This window comes from Kogia breviceps, chromosome 3, assembly GCF_026419965.1.
Source record: "Kogia breviceps isolate mKogBre1 chromosome 3, mKogBre1 haplotype 1, whole genome shotgun sequence".
Taxonomy (NCBI): domain Eukaryota; kingdom Metazoa; phylum Chordata; class Mammalia; order Artiodactyla; family Physeteridae; genus Kogia; species Kogia breviceps.
Window position 1 is genome coordinate 56,563,341 of NC_081312.1, and position 19,545 is coordinate 56,582,885.

Consider the following 19,545-nt stretch of genomic DNA (forward strand, 5'->3'; position numbering starts at 1 on the left):
GAGGTTATGACTGAATGAAAGTCTTATGACTTATGCCAAACTTGACTTTTTTGTTGTAAGGTGAAGGAAGGAGGCAACATCATACTGGGCATGGACCCAGAGTGACTACATTGAACCTTTAAACCAGTCTCAGGCTTATCAATGGTATCATACTGCTATTGATACTTGTTCAAATCATAGTGTTGCTATTACAGTCCAATCAGCTGATTCTGGCCACACACTTGTGATTCTTGAAACTAACCTGTGTTATGTTTTCAGCATGCCTTTCCTTTGCCCCAAAGAGAGATGCTATCTCTCTTTGAAGTCTTTAAGTATACCTGGCCTTTTTTCCAGAGGGAGGCATAAGGATGTTCTCCAAGGATGTTTGTCCAGAACAAAGACAGTCAGTGTCTGTTTGCCAGATGTGGAGAAATATAAGAGACCCAAGGAGACTCATCTTCTAACAATACATATTCCATCTCTCCATTCTCAGAATTCCTCTCCTATAATAAAATCTATTACATGTTCAGGTGTTAGATGACCTTTCAAATGCCTTGTGGGAATAGGAGCTAGAAGAATCAACGTTATGATACTCTGGCTAGTGCTATTGCTATGAGTAATAAACTGTCCTTCTGTGACTGAGGAATCTTGTGTCTTCTGTCAGCATCCATGAAATTATGACAAGCTAACTTGTTTGCTTGAAGGTCTCATAAAATCTTTCAGTTACTGATTGTTTATACTAATAACACTAACAGATATTCTTGAATTCAAAACTCTATCATTACAGGCCACTTGGTTAAGTATTTCTACTTTTCAAATTTCAATCTCATTGTGTATACTACCTAACCCTCAAGCCACTCAAGCTTGCTTCTTGGATTTAGTAAAGGTTTGAAGTAAAGAAAATGAAACTGTCACATACAAAAAAAATTTTCTTGCCCTCATCATACTTCTTAATGGCATTCTTCCAAAAAGGGTACTTTATTTCTCCATAATAGTAAAGGGTGATGAAGTTAGAAACAGGAATAAATAAATAAATAAGTAAATAAATAAATAAATAAATAACAGAGTGAGGAATTGGATCTATCCTTTGGCCCAAATATCAAGGGCATGGGATGGGGCAATAATGTAGCAGGAGGGTTGGGATCTGCCTTGTGAGGTTACAACAGATTCTTTTCAATGTGGAGGTAAGAAACCTTAAAAGAGAAATCTTGTGAGCATTAAGGTAAGAGAGAATATGTGGCTTGTCAGAGGTTTCAAAGAGATTTTAATTGTCTGGGAGATGCATCTCTGTTTTGCTTGTTGTTTACTATTAATTTGGATTCAGTCTCCATAAAGTTAGATGTGCTCTGCAGATTTTTGTCCAGTAAAAAAGTTAACCTCATTGATTATATGTTATTATGTTTTAGCCTATAATATTTGAACATCTCTCCTCTTAGAACTTTCCCCCATCTCTCCATTCTCTTTACCCAGTGCTTCTCATTAATAGACCAATGAATCAGGAATGGAAAATCTTGCTCTCCCCTGGTCTGAGTGAAGAATTGTCACTGCTCACCTATAAATGAGGCTCCAGCGGATCCTCTACATCTTGAGCTCCATGTACTTGTCTCCCCTCCGTGTTAACACCACCAGAGCAGCCTCACCACCTGGGGCAAAGTGTGTAGCTATCCTGCTTTTCTGCTATGACTGACTTTAAGTATTTTCAGGCAGGGTAAGAGGGTAAGAATTATTACTGGCTTCAGCTAATAAAGCTAGTTTGCTACATATTATTGAATTTTTCCAATTGGTTTAGAATCTGGTGAGGAGAGAGAGGTTATAAAAAAATTATCAAATACCTAGACATATGGAGAAAGGTGGTTGTGTGTCTTCTGAATGTCATACAATAGTAATGTCTAATAAGCCTGCCCAAAGAGATTTCAATCCTTTAGGTGATACATCTCTCTTTTACCTAATATTTGTATTTATTAAGGCCAGTCTCCATGAAGTTAGATGCCAACTGGTAGATTTTTGTCCAATGGAAAAGATAAACACAATGTGTACGGTTTAATTTATATTAGCTTGTTTTATACCTAAGCTAATTCCAACATTTTTAACAGCACAAATAAATACTCAGTTTCTCAAATGCTCACTGAAGTAGTTATACCACCTCAAAGGTTCTCACATTAAGTGTTTTAAGAAAATGTTGATACATTTTCACTATTTATTTGTCTTATTTTTATCTTCGCTGGAAATTATACTTTCAAAGAGGTTTAATTAATTTGTACCCTGAACTCATAAGACATTCACCTTAACAAGGGGAAAAAAAAAAGCTAAACTGAAACACAGTGGCATATACTACACTAGTTTAAGTACAAAACCACGTAATGGGAAAAGCACCCACAAAAATGGAAAAGAACAGGGCACACTGAGAATCATTTAAAGGCAGGCCAAAATGGCTTGCAAATGTGGAAAAACAACAGCAACAAGAACAAAAATTGTTGTAATAACTAGTTGAACAAATAGCTGAATGATGAATAAATTCAGAAGGAATGCCTCTAAAATTCACCAATAACCATGATAAAGAAAGAGGATTTTTCTAAAGCAACACTGAGACAATACCTGAGTTATTCTTTATTCCTGAGTAGAAATTTGTTACTGTCTCTTCAAATTATATCTTTTCAGTCAATCTCAATGAATAGCCTTTTTTAAACTGCCAGTAAGAAATCCTGTCAAAGTCAGAATTATATAAAATCTGATTGAATCTAGGCCTACGTATTGGTTAAAAAGAAATAAAGTGGGTAATTTGTTACAATTTACTGAATAGGACTCAGTTTAGCTATTATATATAAGTTACAAAGAACATAGAAAAAAAAAAAAACCCTTTATTTATGTTTTTGATCCAGGAATAGTTTATAACATTCCTTTGAAGCTGAAGTAAATAAATTTCAGTACCAAGTTCTTAAATCATATTACAGAGCTGGTTAAAAAATATTAGAAAGAGGGATCTCAGAGAAAATGGCGGAAGAGTAAGACGCGGGGATCACCTTCCTCCTCACAGATACATCAGAAATACATCTACACGTGGAACTTCTCCTATACAACACCCACCGAACGCTGGCAGAAGACCTCAGACCTCCCAAAAAGCAAGAAACTCCCCACGTACCTGGGTAGGGCAAAAGAGAAAAGAATAAACAGAGACAAAGAATAGGGACGGGACCTGCACCAGTGGGAGGGAGCCGTGAAGGAGGAAAGGTTCTCACACACTAGAAGCTCCTTCGCGGGCGGAGATGCGGGTAGTGGAGGGGGAAGCTTCGGAGCCGTGGAGAAGAGCGCAGCAACAGGGTGCAAAGGGCAAAGCAGAGAGATTCCGCAGAGAATCGATGCCGATCAGCACTTACCAGGCCGAGAGGCTTGTCTGCTCACCCGCCGGGGCGGGCGGGGCTGGGAGCTGAACCTCGGGCTTCAGTCGGATCCCAGGGAAAGGTCTGCAGTTGGCAGAGTGAAAACAGCCTGAAGGGGTTAGTGCCCCATGGCTAGCCGGGAGGGAGTCCGGTTGAAGTCTGGAGCTGCCGAAGAGGCAAGAGACCTTTTCTTCCCTCTTTGCTTCCTGGTGCGCGAGGAGAGGGGTTTAAGTGCGCCGCTTAAAGGAGCCCCAGAAACGGGCGCGGAGCTACTGAAAAGACAAGAGACTTTTTCTTGCCTCTTCGCTTCCTGGGGCGCGAGGAGAGGGGATTAAGGGCACCGCGTAAAGGAGCTCCAGAAACAGGAATGAGCTGCGACTGTCGGCACGGACAACAGAGACGGGTGTGGGACGCTAGGGTTGCTGCTGCCGCCACCAAGAGGCCTGTGTGAGAGCGCAGGTCACTCTCCACACCGCCCCTACCGGGAGCCCGTGCAGCCGGCCACTGCAGGGGTCCCGGGATCCAGGGACAGCTTCCCCGGGAAAACGCGCGGTGCGCCTCGGGCCGGTGCAGCGTCACGCCGGCCTCTCCCGTCGCAGGCTCACCCCGCATCCGTGCCCCTCCCTCCCTGTGCCAGAGCCCCCGAATCAGCTGCTCCTTTAACCCCATCCTGTCTGAGCGAAGGGCAGACGCCCTCGGACGACATACACGCAGAGGCGGAGCCAAGTCCAAAGCTAAACCCCGGGAGCTGTGCGAACAAAGAGGAGAGGGGGAGGTCTCTCCCAGCAGCCTCAAAAGCAGCGGATTAAAGCTCCACAGTCAACCTGAAGTGCCCTGCATCTGTGAAAAACCTGAATAGACAGCGAAATATCCCAAGTTGAGGAGGTGGATTTTCGGAGCAAGATATACTATTATTTTCTGCTTTTTTCTTTTTGTGAGTATGTATGTGTGTGCTGCTGTGTGAGATTTTGTCTGTATAGCTTTGTGTTCACCATTTGTCCTAGGGTTAGACTGACCCTTTTTTTTTAATAGAAATTTTATTTCTTAATAATTATTTTTTATTTTAATAACTATATTTTACCCTACTTTATTTTGTCTTCTCCCTTTCTTTCTTCCTTTCTTCCCTCCTTTCTTCCCTACTTTCCTCCTTCCTTCCTTCCTTCCTTCCTGCCTGCCTCCCTTCCTTCCTCTCCTCCTTCCTTCCTTCCTTCCTTCCTTCCTTTCTGCCTCCCTTCATTCCTCCCTTCCTCTCCTCCTTCCTTCCTTCCTTTCTTCCTTCCTTCCTTCCTTTCTTCTTTCCTTCCTTTCTTCCTTCCTCCCTCCCTTCCTTCCCTCCCTTCCTCCTTCCTTCCTTCCTTCCTTTCTTTCTTTCCTTTTTATTTTTTTCTCCCTTTTATTTTGAGCAGTGTAGATTAAAGGCTCTTGGCATTCCAGCCAGGTGTCAAGGCTGTGTCTCTGAGGTGGGAGAACCAACCTCAGGACACTGGTCCACAAGAGACCTCCCAGATCCACGTAATATCAAATGGCAAAAATCTCCCAGAGATCTCCATCTCAACACCAAGACCCAGCTTCACTCAAGGACCAGCAATGAACAGTGCTGGACACCCTATGCCCAACAAAGAGCAAGACAGATCTACAGCCCCATCCATTAGCAGAGAGGCTGCCTAAAATCATAATAATGCTACCAACGTCCCCAAACACACCACCAGATGTGGACCTGCCCACCAGAAAGACAAGATCCAGCCTCATCCACCAGAACAGAGGCACTAGTCCCCCCAACCAGGAAACCTACTCAACACACTGAACCAACCTCAGCCACTGGGGACAGCCACCAAAAACAGCGGGAACTACGAACCTGCAGCCTGCAAAAAGGAGACCCCAAACACAGTAAGATAAGCAAAATGAGGAGACAGAAAAACACACAGCAGATGAAGGAGCAAGATAAAAACACACCAGACCTAACAAATGAAGAGAAAATAGGCAGTCTACCTGAAAAAGAATTCAGAATAATGAGAGTAAAGATGATTCAAAATCTTGGAAATAGAATAGACAAATTGCAAGAAACAGTTAACAAGGATCTAGTAGAAATAAAGAGGAAGGAAGCAATGATGAGCAACACAATAAATGAAATGAAAAATACTCTAGATGGGATCAATAGCAAAATAACTGAGGCAGAAGGACGGATAAGTGACCTGGAAGATAAAATAGTGGAAATAACTACTGCAGAGCAGAAGAAAGAAAAAAGAATGAAAAGAACTGAGGACAGTCTCAGAGACCTCTGGGACAACATTAAATGCACCAACATTCGAATCATAGGGGTCCCAGAGGAAGAAGAGAAAAAGAAAGGGACTGAGAAAATATTTGAAGAGATTATAGTTGAAAACTTCCCTAATATAGGAAAGGAAATAGTCAATCAAGTCCAGGAAGCACAGAGAGTCCCATACAGGATAAACCCAAGGATAAACACGCCAAGACACATAACAATCAACCTGTCAAAAATTAAATAAAAAGAAAACATATTAAAAGCAGCAAGGGAAAAACAACCAATAACACACAAGGGAATCCCCATACGGTGAACATCTGATCTTTCAGCAGAAACTCTACAAGCCAGAAGGGAGTGTCAGGACATATTTAAAGTGATGAAGGAAAAAAACCTACGACCAAGATTACTCTACCCAGCAAGGATCTCATTCAGATTGGATGGAGAAATTAAAACCTTTACAAACAAGCAAAAGCTGAGAGAGTTCGGCACCACCAAACCAGCTTTACAACAAATGCTAAAGGAACTTCTCTAGGCAAGAAACACAAGAGAAGGAAAAGACCTACAAGAACAACCCGAAACAATTAAGTAAATGGTAATAGGAATGCACATATCAATAATTACCTTAAATGTAAATGGATTAAATGCTCCCACCAAAAGACACAAACTGGCTGAATGGATACAAAAACAAGACCCATATATATGCTGTCTACAGGAGACTCACTTCAGACCTAGGGACACTTACAGACTAAAAGTGAGGGGATGGAAAAATATATTCCATGCAAATGGAAATCAGAAGAAAGCTGGAGTAAAAATTCTCATATCAGACAAAACAGACTTTAAAATAAAAACTATTACAAGAGACAAAGAAGGACACTACATAATGATCAAGGGATCAATCCATGAAGAAGATATAACAATTGTAAATATTGATGCACCCAACATAGGAGCACCTCAATACATAAGGCAAATACTAACAGCCATAAAAGGGGAAATCGACAGTAACACAATCATAGTAGGGGACTTTCACACCCCACTTTCACCAATGGACAGATCATCTAAAATGAAAATAAATAAGGAAACACAGGCTTTAAATGATACATTACACAAGATGGACTTACTTGATATTTATAGGACATTCCACCCCAAAAGAACAGAATACATGTTTTTCTCAAGTGCTCATGGAGCATTCTCCAGGATAGATCATATCTTGGTAGATAGATCATATCTTGGGTCACAAACCTAGCCTTGGCAAATTTAAGGAAATTGAAATCATATCAAGTATCTTTTCCAACCACAATGTTATGAGACTAGATATCAATTACAGGAAAAGATCTGTAAAAAATACAAACACATGGAGGCTAAACAATACATGACTTAATAACGAAGTGATCACTGAAGAAATCAAAGGGGAAATCAAAAAGTACTTAGAAACAAATGATAATGGAGACAGGACAACCCAAAACCTATGGGATACAGCAAAAGCAGTTCTAAGAGGGAAGTTTATAGCAATACAATCATACCTTAAGAAACAGGAAACATCTCGAATAAACAACCTAACTTTGCACCTAAAGAAGTTAGAGAAGAAAGAACAAAAAACCCCAAATTTAGCAGAAGGAAAGAAATCATAAAGATCAGATCAGAAATAAATGAAAAAGAAATGAAAGAAACAATAGCAAAGATCAATAAAAGTAAATGCTGGTTCTTTGAGAAGATAAATAAAATTGATAAACCACTAGCCAGACTCATCAAGAAAAAAAGGGAGAAGACTCAAATCAATAGAATTATAAATGAAAAAGGAGATGTAACAACTGACACTGCAGAAATACAAAAGATTATTAGAGATTACTACAAGCAACTCTATGCCAATAAAATGGACAACCTGGAAGACATGGACAAATTCTTAGAAATGCACAATCTGCCTAGACTAAACCAGGAAGCAATAGAAAATATGAACAGACCAATCACAAGCACTGAAACTGAAACTGTGATTAAAAATCTTCCAGGGCTTCCTGGTGGTTCAGTGGTTGAGAATCCACCTGCCGATGCAGGGGACACGGGTTCGTGCCCCGGTCTGGAAAGATCCCACATGCCGCAGAGTGGCTGGGCCCGTGAGCCTGGCCGCTGAGCCTGTGTGTCCAGAGCCTGTGCTCCGCAACGGGAGAGGCCACAACAGTGAGAGGCCTGCATACCACAAAAACAAAACAAACCAAAAAAAAAAAAAATCTTCCAACAAACAAAAGCCCAGGACCAGATGGCTTCACAGGCGAATTCTATCAAACATTTAGAGAAGAGCTAACATCTATCCTTCTCAAACTCTTCCAAAAGATAGCAGAGGGAGGAACACTCCCAAACTCATTCTATGAGGCCACCATCACCCTGATACCAAAACCAGACAAAGACGTCACAAAGAAAGAAAACTACAGGCCAATATCACTGATGAACATAGATGCAAAAATCCTCAACAAAATACTAGCAAAAAGAATCCAGCAGCACATTAAAAGGATCATACACCATGATCAAGTGGGGTTTATTTCAGGAATGCAAGGATTCTTCAATATATGCAAATCAATCAACGTGATACACCATATCAAAAAACTGAAGGAGAAAAACCATATGATTATCTCAATAGATGCAGAGAAAGCTTTTGACAAAATTCAACACCCATTTATGATAAAAATCCTGCAGAAAGTAGGCATAGAGGGAACTTTCCTCAACATAATAAAGGCCATACATGACAAACCCACAGCCAGCATTGTTCTCAATGGTGAAAAACTGAAACCATTTCCACTAAGATCAGGAACAAGACAAGGTTGCCCACTCTCACCACTCTTATTCAACCTAGTTTTGGAAGTTCTAGCCACAGCAATCAGAGAAAAAAAAGAAATAAAAGGAATCCAAATAGGAAAAGAAGAAGTAAAGCTGTCACTGTTTGCAGATGACATGATACTATACATAGAGAATCCTAAGGATGCTACCAGAAAACTACTAGAGCTAATCAATGAATTTGGTAAAGTAGCAGGATACAAAATGAATGCACTGAAATCTCTGGCATTCTTATACACTAATGATGAAAAATCTGAGAGTGAAATTAAGAAAACACCCCCATTTACCATTGCAACAAAAAGAATAAAATATCTAGGAATAAACCTACCTAGGAGACAAAAGACTTGTATGAAGAAAACTATAAGACACTGATGAAAGAAATTAAAGATGATACAAATAGGTGGAGAAATATACCATGTTCTTGGATTGGAAGAATCAACATTGTGAAAATGACTCTACTACCCAAAGCAATCTACAGATTCAATGCAATCCCTATCAAATTACCACTGGCATTTTTTACAGAACGAGAACAAAAGATTTCACAATTTGTATGGAAACACAAAAGACCCCGAATAGACAAAGCAATCTTGAGAACGAAAAATGGAGCTGGAGGAATCAGGCTCCCTGACTTCAGACTATACTACAAGGCCACATTAATCAAGACAGTATGGTACTGGCACAAAAACAGAAATATAGATCAATGGAACAGGATAGAAAGCCCAGAGATAAACCCACACACATATGGTCACCTTATCTTTGATAAAGGAGGGAAGGATATACAGTGGAGAAAAGACAACCTCTTCAATAAGTGGTGCAGGGAAAACTGGACAGCTACATGTAAAAGTATGAAGTTAGAACACTCCCTAACACCACACACAAAAATAAACTCAAAATGGGTTAAAGACCTAAATGTAAGGCCAGACACTATCAACTCTTAGAGGAACACATAGGCAGAACACTCTATGACATAAGTCACAGCAAGATCCTTTTTGATCCATCTCCTAGAGAAATGGAAATAAAAACGAAAATAAACAAATGGGATCTAATGAAACTTAAAAGCATTTGCACAGCAAAGGATACCATAAACAAGACCAAAAGACAACCCTCAGAATGGGAGAAAATATTTGCAAATGAAGCAACTGACAAAGGATTAATATCCAAAATTTATAAGCAACTCATGCAGCTCAATAACAAAAAAAAAAACAACCCAATCCAAAAATGGGCAGAAGAACTAAATAGACATTTCTCCAAAGAAGATATACAGATTGCCAACAAACACATGAAAGAATGCTCAACATCATTAATCATTAGAGAAATGCAAATCAAAACTACAATGAGATATCATCTCACACCGGTCAGATTGGCCATCATCAAAAACTCTAGGAACAATAAATGCTGGAGAGGGTGTGGAGATAAGGGAACACTCTTGCACTGCTGGTGGGAATGTAAAATGATACAGCCACTATGGAGAACAGTATGGAGGTTCCTTAAAAAACTACAAATAGAACTACCATACGACCCCGCAATCCCACTACTAAGCATATACCCTGAGAAAACCATAATTCAAAAGGAGTCATGTACCTAAATGTTTATTGCAGCTCTATTTACGATAGCCAGGACATGGAAGCAATCTAAGTCTCCATCAACAGATGAACGTATAAAGAAGATGTGGCACATATATACAATGGAATATTATTCAACCATAAAAAGAAATGAAACTGAGTTATTTGTAATGAGGTGGATAGACCTGGAGTCTGTCATACAGAGTGAAGTAAGTCAGAAGGAGGAAAACAAATACCGTATGCTAACACATATATATGGAATCTAAGAAAAAAAAATGTCATGAAGAGATTAGTGGTAAAATGGGAACAAAAACAGACCTACTAGAGCATGGACTTGAGGATATGGGGAGGGGGATGGGTAAGCTGTGACGAAGTGAGAGAGTAGCAAGGACATATATACACTATCAAATGTAAATTAGATAGCTAGTGGGAAGCTGCCGCATAGCACAGGGAGATCACCTCTGTGCTTTGTGACCACCTAGAGGGGTGGGATAGGGAGGGTGGGAGGGAGGGTGATGCAAGAGGGAAGAGATATGGGAACAAATGTATATGTATAACAGATTCACTTTGTCGTAAAGGCGAAACTAACACACTATTGTAAAACAGTTATACTCAAAGATGTTTAAAATATATATATATATATTAGAAAGAAACAGAAAAATGTTGATAATGATTCTTTTAAATGGAAGAAAAGAAAGTGATCTCAAGTGGGAAGCAATACACTTAAAAGTAACTCAAAAAGAAACAAAGGCTGAATATTTTTATAGACCTAAAGAAAAATTTATAAGAAAGAGGCAAAATAGATCTTTAGAAAATGGAGATACGAAGGGAGAAAAACGTGAAAAATAGAACTATAGAAATAAAAATTCAATAAAAGTAAAAATCCAAGAGATGCTGACAATAATAATGATACAAGCAAAGATAAATGGTTATATCTAAACATTTGAATACTTTGGTACTAATGAGGCAAATTGCAGTTGAAAATGATCTCCTATTAAAATTTACTAAAATTGCTTAAAAGAGGCTGCCCAGGACCATTACTTATATTTAAGCATGCTTCTTTTTTTTTTTTTAACTTTTTTCCAATCTTTATTTCTTGAAAATAGTTTCATGTCTTCTAAAACGTTTGAACAAAAAAAGCCAAATAAGCGACAAATATAATCTTCATGACTATAATTAGAGGAAATCTTTCCAATACCCTCCTAATTGATTAATTAATTAATTAATTAAAATCCCAACTATTCTTTTAAAAATCACATATACATACTGAAGGATCATAGTAACACAGGTCATAGCAATAGAGAACATTTTAGAAAACATATTAAGGTGCTGAAGTGTCTTGGCTACTCTCATAGTCTTACATGTAAGATAAAGATAAGAGCAGAAAGGAAAAAGTTTTCTCTTTGTGTGGTTTGGCATATGGTCTAATATTTAAAGTTCATGTAAAATCTGATGATTGTGACCCTTGCAAGATTGTGAAATCTGAATTGTCTGTTCCTAAGTAGTAGAAATTAGCAGGAGTCCTAGATGGATATATTTTGCTTTGGGCTTATTATTTTTCTTGCCATCCTCAGATGAAATATACTTTGGTTAACATTCATTTAGGTGACTGGCCAGGTTGTGTGCAATTGCAATCATGCTTTCTTCCTAAATGATCTGCATATGTATATATAAATAGAGTCAATGTATTTTAAAGTAATGCAGTATCCCCTTCATTTCTCTTTGCTTCTTGGGTGGGTCTTGGAATGCTTTAATTTAGAAAGTGATAGTGGTTTAAGTATAAACTCTCATAGAGAACATTTTGTATTTTATAGAGTGCCATCAGGAGAAAAATAATTATGATAAGAATTTTGAACTTACAAAGAAAAATAATGAAGACATTTGTGATAAGTTAGCATTTGATGACTTTTGGAATAGAATTGATTACCCTAAATAACCTTGCTTAGGATCAATCCTACATTCCACAAGGCAAAAAATAAAATTTCCACATAGCTTAGGAATTTACTCTGGTGAATGAGTGGATGAGGTCCTGCCTTATAGTTCATTTGAGGATAGAGTAAATAAAGGGCTAGAAATTAGAATTTCATAATGCGTAATGAAAAAGATCTTAAATAGGTTTTCCTCTGTTTAGGAGACCATCTTAATGGTTTTGCAATGTTTGGGTAGGCCAAAAAATAGTTTGGGGCCTAGGGAAGAAACTGAAAACATTTTATACATGAAATTAATGAAAGTTCAATAAAATGTACGAGAGAGGAAAAGGGAAGGATCTTGTGAGGTATTTGAGGTAGGTGTTGGGGAGTGTGAGGTGGGAATAAATAGAAATTCAGTAAGAGACAAAGAAGATAGTGACAGACTGATGCAGAAGTGTAAGACATACACAGCCAGTTGGAAGGTCTTCATGATGAGGATATTTAAGACATGGATATATAATATTCAGTTTTAAGTTGAAGCCTGTACTGAGCAGTGATTTAATCCTCTGGAGTTTCTCCAAACAAGAATAACAAACATGAATTTATTAATTAAATAAAGATGGAGAAGGAGAAAAAAGATAAAATTCCTTGGGATGACGATGCATTTATAAGAACTGAGACTAAAACAGAGATGTAGAACTCTGTAGAAATAGTACACGGAGAAGAATAGGTCTGGGAGAAACCGTTTTCTGAGAACCTGTGTATTCAAGGTGAAGAGTGGCTCACTGTCACTAACAGCTTGTTCTAAAAAGGCCTAAGATACTATCCTTAAATATTAATGAAATGGTGACTCTGATGTTCTGAAGGACTCAGGTAATATGAACTCAGGTAAAGCTTAGGGTTTAAACTAACTAGGTGAATATAAATTTGAAAATTTCCCTTTTATTACTATTCATTTGTAATGGTTATTTATACTTATCTGATTTGTGTTAGTTGAAATTTCATCTGTCTGGCAGTATTATTTAATTACCATGGATCGTGTTCCCATTGTCCTCTATAAGACTCCTGGACATAGAACTGTATATTTTCAGTAAGATAGAAATAAGACCATAATGTTTTTAGAAATGAGTATCCAATGCCGTTTTAATCCAAGTTTATCTTACTCATGTAGATAAGCTCAGGTGTAGCATAAATCATAAATGGTATAATCAATAGCCTTTTTATTTCAGGATAATAATTTGTTGTTTCTCCAGTCACTACGTTTATCTCAGTTCCCTAGAAAAGCTTACTGCTATCACATGTGATGAGGCTATTGTTTAATCTATTAGAATGGATAGAGTGGTTAAAAAATTATCTTTCTTAAAGTTCTGTTCTTCCATGAAATCCATTAGTCATTCTTATTGTCTGATTTGAATAATGTGACAAGTCCAAAGCTTGACAATACCTAGTACAAAAATGCTCTCACTTTTATCCTGAAAGAGTAGTGAGATCATAGAGGAAAAAAATCCTTTAGCTTTTTGAGTTATTCTTGCATGACTTTTGACAATGCAAGATTTCATTCTACATTTGACCCCCTTTTCACACACACATGAACTATGCTATATTAGAGGAATGATATAACACTAGGAGACAAATGATGGAGAAAATGGAAATTTAAACTTCTTTTTAATCTTATAGAACAAAACCAGGATCTGAGTATCTACAGGTGTCATTCAGGGCTCAGTCAAGAAACGGAAGTCCCTTAGAGTAAGTATACTACTTAGCTACTTAGACTTAGTGGTTTAATATAGGGACATGATAACTTAATAACTTTTAGAAAACTGTAGAAGCTTAATTCAAGAATTTTGCAGGGAATGGCAGAACAATGTTTGCATGAAGTTTTCACTTGTCTCAGTTGTCTGTAAGGCCAAAGAGGTCTTGGTAGACCCCTTAGGATTCTAAGTACAATCTCTCAAAGGCCATTTGCTGAAATACACGTCCTTGCCTTAGTTGCTTGGCAGAATAATGATTTCTTCCATTTCTAAATCTTTTGTGTATACCTTTCATTGATTAGAATGAAATAGAATCCTATTAGAAGCCAGATCTGCACTATAAAATTCTAAGATTTATTTTCCAGTAGTATATGATACCGAATAGCAACAAATAATATCTGGCATCTGAGTAAAATAGCATGTATGCGGACTTTGACTAATTTGTGGTACGTTTTGAAGTGTCAGGGAATAATTATAAAAGTGATAATAATTACTCCTTCATATAGGTTTATTTTTTAATAGGAAATACAAAAACACTCACAAGGTTTAAAATAAACCAAGTAAACACTCTCTATGGTAGTCATGAATTTACTTAATAAAAGGGGTTAGAAGAAAACATACTCATATTTGCTTTCATTTTAAAAAATGTATGTGACAGAAGAAGTAACAGTGGTTACTTGCTTTGCTGAGGTGAGTGAGGGGAGGTGGAGGGATTAGGGGCTGAATAGTTTGTAGAGATCAGTATGAGAGAATTTTTCAGTACAGTCTTTCTTAAATTTTTAATTTTTTTCAAACTTTGTGATTGTGAATTTATTTCCAAGTTAAACAAAGGGTATGATTTTTTCAACATTGGTAATTTTTTCCCTGGTATAAATCTCATTCACAAGGACATAATCTATAGGATAAATTCTTATAAGTGAAACTGAGTCTGAGGCAGTATTATTTACAGCATAATTTGCAAAGAAACAACATTAATAATATCTGGAAAGTTGTTAGAAATGAAAATTATTACTCTCCACCCAAGATCTACTGAATCCATATATCCATAGGTGGGACTCAGGAATCTGCATTTAATGAGCTTGATAGGTGACATGTGTGCTAACAGAAAAAAACATTTTTATATATCATGGACAAATCTTCCTCTTTAAGGTTGTTACCAATTTATATTTTTTCAGCAAGACATTTCCTGTATAAGGCGAGGCATTATCAAACTTTGGGATTTTTACCAAGTTTATAGGTGAAATATAATGGCATTGTAACTTTTACTTGTACTATTACTATTGAGGTTATATATCTTTTCTCATCATTAAAAGGCACTCATATTTCTCTTTCTACATTCTAACAGCATAGATTTATTAATACTTCATGTAAATGGAATTATACATCATGCATATATTTGTCTGTCTTATTTTGTTCAACATAATATTTGTGAGAATCATCTATATTGTTGCGCATGTTTTTAGATCATTGATTCTCATTTATCTAAACTGGTTATTCATTCCTATCAATGTACCAGTATCTATTTATCTATTCAAATGATGAATGGTTTTAGGGTACTTTGAAGTTTGGTGCCATTATAAATAGTGTAGCTGGGTACATTCTATTAATATGTCTTTCCTTAAATATACGAGAAAAGTTCTATTGGGTATATATCTTAGACTAGAACTGTTGAGTCATTCAGTATGCATTCATTCAACTTGGTAGATATTGCCAAATAATATTTCAAAGTAGTTATACAAATTTACTCTCACATCTGCAGTGTATAAGATTTCTTAATTCCTTCACATCCTTGACAACCTTTGGCATGTCAGCCTTTTTAATTTTAGGCATTCTGGTGTGTGCTGGTATCTTGCAAGTTTAATTGCATTTACCCTATGACTAATAAAGTTGAGCACTTTTCATGTTTAATTTTAGTATTCTTTTTAATGAAGTATCCTTTTTCCAGGGGAATCCTATAACCAATGACTGGATAATATGGAGTATACAAAGACCTAACTCCATTATCTCAAGTCAGATACAACTCTGGTGATATTCCAGCTGCAGCATTCTCCATGAGATTGAATAAGGCCAATGTTGCAATTGCTTCCCAGTTCAATATCTACCTCTGATGAATCCTGTTTCTTTCAGTCTCTTGCTGTTGTATTTAAGAGTATTTCCCAATATACCATCTGCTCAGTTTTATCTCAGAACCTCTTTCCCAGGAGTTCTAACCTATTACCAACTTATTTTAGATTTCAGAACAGGATCACTTGTTGGTCAGCTCTCAACAAGGACCGCATAACTGGTGTTGTTAGAGTACTGATAGAAACAAGAAAGTTGTAGTGATACAATTGTTAAAACTTTCACTGGAAGTGGACTAAGGTTAGATACTGATGGATGAAATGCACCCGTAAAGCTTTATCTCAGCATTTTTGAGGTAGTTGGAAAGTAAATATAAGTACTTTTGAATTAGGTGGCTGATGCTGATTGTAACAATGCATTGGAGGAAGCCAATGAAAGGCTGAGGGTGATTACTCACCAATTTAAGAAGTGTGAAAGTTAACTGCTCTCCTTAGAAGTACCTTTTAAAAGCCCTCTTTTCTCCTACAGTTAGAGGACAGAAGAAGCTAAGAACCTGGCTCAAGACTTAATTATTAAGGTACTAGAGAACCATGCAAGTTTGTAGTCTCAATCTGGGAAATACCCTAGAGCAAAGGCTGGCCTGGATTGGATAGACTGGGATCCTGAGACATGGGATACAGAACTATGGGTCAATGCATGTAATAACTTTGAAACCCCAGCTCTCTCTGAACTCTCTGAGTCTGAACAAATATCTCTCACTTCTTTTTATGGGCAAGCTCTCCATGTTTGAAGATAATACAGTAGCTTCATCTTTGTGAACCCATGTGCATTCACCTAAGAACCTAGTCTACATTCCTCCCAAATGCTTAATTAAGCCAAGTCACAACATAATACAATTATGGAAGATCTCTGGTTGGTAAAGGAAGCAAGGAATTACAACCTTTGAAGTACCTGCTGGACTAGCCAACATATTCTGGCAGTATCAAAGAGTGTATGCATAGGACTAAGATGTTGAGAGTGATAAAATGTAAAGTTGGATCAGAGAATATTTATCAGCATGGACATACTCCGCTGTGAATATGATTTAATATCTTAGCAACATTCTCAGAAAACAGTATTATGATGTTTAATCTTATGTGTCAACTTGACCGGGCTATTAGGTATCCAGTTTTTGGTTAAACATCATGGATGTCTCTGTGAGGGTGTTTCTGGATGAGATTAACATTTGAAATAGTAGACTGAGTAAAGCAGATTGTCCCTGACCAATGTAGATGGGTCTCATCCATTGAAGGCCTGAATAGAACAAAAATGTTGAGGAAGGAAGAATTCATTCTCTCTCACTGTCTTACTGTCTTCAAGCTTGGACAATCTCTTGCCTTTGGATTCAGGCTGGAACTTACACCATCAGCTCTTCTGCTTCTAAGTCCTTTGGACTCAAACTAAAACTATACCATCAGCTCTCCTAGGTCTCCAGCTTGTTGACTACAGAGATCTTGAGACTTCTCAACCTCCATATTAGTGTGAGCCAATTCCTTAAAATAAACAAACAAACATCTATTGGTTCTGTTTCTCTGGAGAATCCTGTAATGGTTCACACTAAATGAAGAAGAGGAAGAAGGAGGTGGACATTGAAGAACTGGAGCAAGAAAGATAGCCCACATTAAAAGATAGAGAAACCCCAGAATTATAATAGCAGAGAACTAGAGAAAGAGATAGAAAAGGTTAGATAATCAGTCGTATTAGTATGAATATATTAATTAAAGCTGGAAACCACAACAGGAAAATATCCACAGAAGGACACAAAGGACTCTATTTATCAGAGAGATAAGGAATATGCTAGTGAAGGGGCACCAGGAAAATCTCAGTAGTAACTGCTCTATTTAGGCCAGGGCTGATGATCAGATGTGCTATTACACAACTGAGCTCTCTTTTAGCAATTGGGGTAATGGGATACTGAAATAATAGAGGTCAAAACATGGTACTTAATCATCAGGAGGTATAAAGAAGCAATTATTATAATGGGTTTCAAGTTCAAAGTGGCAGCCAGAGGAGAATGACCGACAGAATATTAGGGAAATGGTAATAGAAATTATGAATTTAGGAAAAGAATAGATTGGCAGCCGACAATGTTATTATTTAATTTACAAAATATAAAGAAATCAAGAATGTGTGATCAGCCACTTGAGGAAAATCACACTATTAAAGTTATCTCATAACTCATTTCTGTGGTTTAGACATTTTATGGACCTGTAAACCTTTGACTGAAGCCCTTCTATATGGTTATGATACTATCAATTCTTTAAGGCCATTTATTTGGGTAATTATATCTGGAAAAATGGAAATATCCTGACATTCTAAGAATTATTGGAGACAGGATTCAAGTTGGCATTAATTCCCAGGGATATGAAGCATCATCTCCCCAGTAGAGTGAGAGTATATGATATGTAGACGAAGAGATAATTGGACCCTTGGCACAGTTCATAGACTCACACAGTGGTCATTTTCCTGTTCTGAAAATGTGAAATTAGAATGTACATTTTGTTAGTTGGTAAAAACTAGTCCTTGGCATGTGAGATAAAAGCTATTGTAGTGGAGAAAGTCAAATGGAAGTTTCTGATTTTGATCCTCATTCTGACCAAGAGAATAAGTCAAGTAAAATGTGATATCACAGTGGTATGGCAGAAAACAGTGACCACTTTAAGGAATGGAGGTATGGTAGTACCATCATAACCCCATTTAATTCTCCAGTCCAAAACCTGCTAACACCAAATGGATCCTGCCATATGAAGTTTATAACACACAATTAATTTAGAAGTATCTCTAACTGGAGCTTCCATGCCAGATATAGTGTCTTTGAAGATCAGATGAACAACTCCAATATACAATATGCAGCCACTGCTCTGTAAATTGCATTATTTTCCATCCCCATCAAGAAAACTAAAAGATTAGAAACACTTCATATTCATGCAGGACTGTATCAGTCAAGGTCCTATCAGGTGACAGGAACCACACAGTAATTTGAATAGAAAAGTTTAACATAACATATTATATTAGCTTCCTATTGCTTCTGTAACGTATCAGAAATGTGTTATCTTAAAGTTCTGGAAGCCAGAATTCAATGTCACTGGGCTAAAGCCAAGTTGTTGGCAGGACTTCTGGAGGCTCAATGGCAAGCTCATTCCTTGCCTATTTTAGCTTCTGGAGGCTGTCAGGATTCCTTGATTTGTGACTGCATCACTCCAATGTCTGTTTTCCTTGTCACATTGTCTTATATTCTTCTGTAGTCAAATATCTTTTCGCCTATCTCTAATAAGGATACTTGTGATTACATTTAGGACTCACCTGAATAATCCAGGGTGATCTCTCCTTCTCAATATTCTTAACTAAATCACATATGTTGAGTCACATCTGACGTATAAGGTCACATATTCACAGATTGCAGCAATTAGAATGTGGCTATCTTGGGGGGCCATTATTTAACGCATCACAAGTATTATCAGCAAGAGATAATGAAGTAATGGGGGATTGGCTAGTAAGAGGAAAAGAGAAGCCTAAAGAATACAAGAGTAGCAGATATAAAGAGCAGCCTCTACTCTTAGAACAGAGAAAGAACACATCATTGTCCCTTGGTGCCCTCTTTTGACAAAACTTAACACCATGCCAGCTAGCAAAGTAGAAGTATTTATTGCTCCATTTTTTTTTTTTTTCAGAGAAAGCAATGTAAGGTATATCTGGAGTTGAGAATCAATAAATTGATAAATGACACTGTACACTTATTTTGATACTCAGCTTGTGTGTGTACATTTCTGCCTAATTTTG

General features: G+C 37.4%; 1 long non-coding RNA gene across 1 annotated transcript in view; it reads right to left on the reverse strand.

The window, feature by feature from the left end:
* The window catches only part of LOC136793922 (uncharacterized), a 49,166-nt gene extending 30,074 nt beyond the window's left edge, over positions 1-19,092 (reverse strand). The window contains exon 1 of the long non-coding RNA XR_010840006.1: positions 19,069-19,092. This is a non-coding gene — a long non-coding RNA (uncharacterized lncRNA). The remainder of the gene's footprint in view (positions 1-19,068) is intronic.
* Positions 19,093-19,545: the final 453 nt, after the last annotated feature.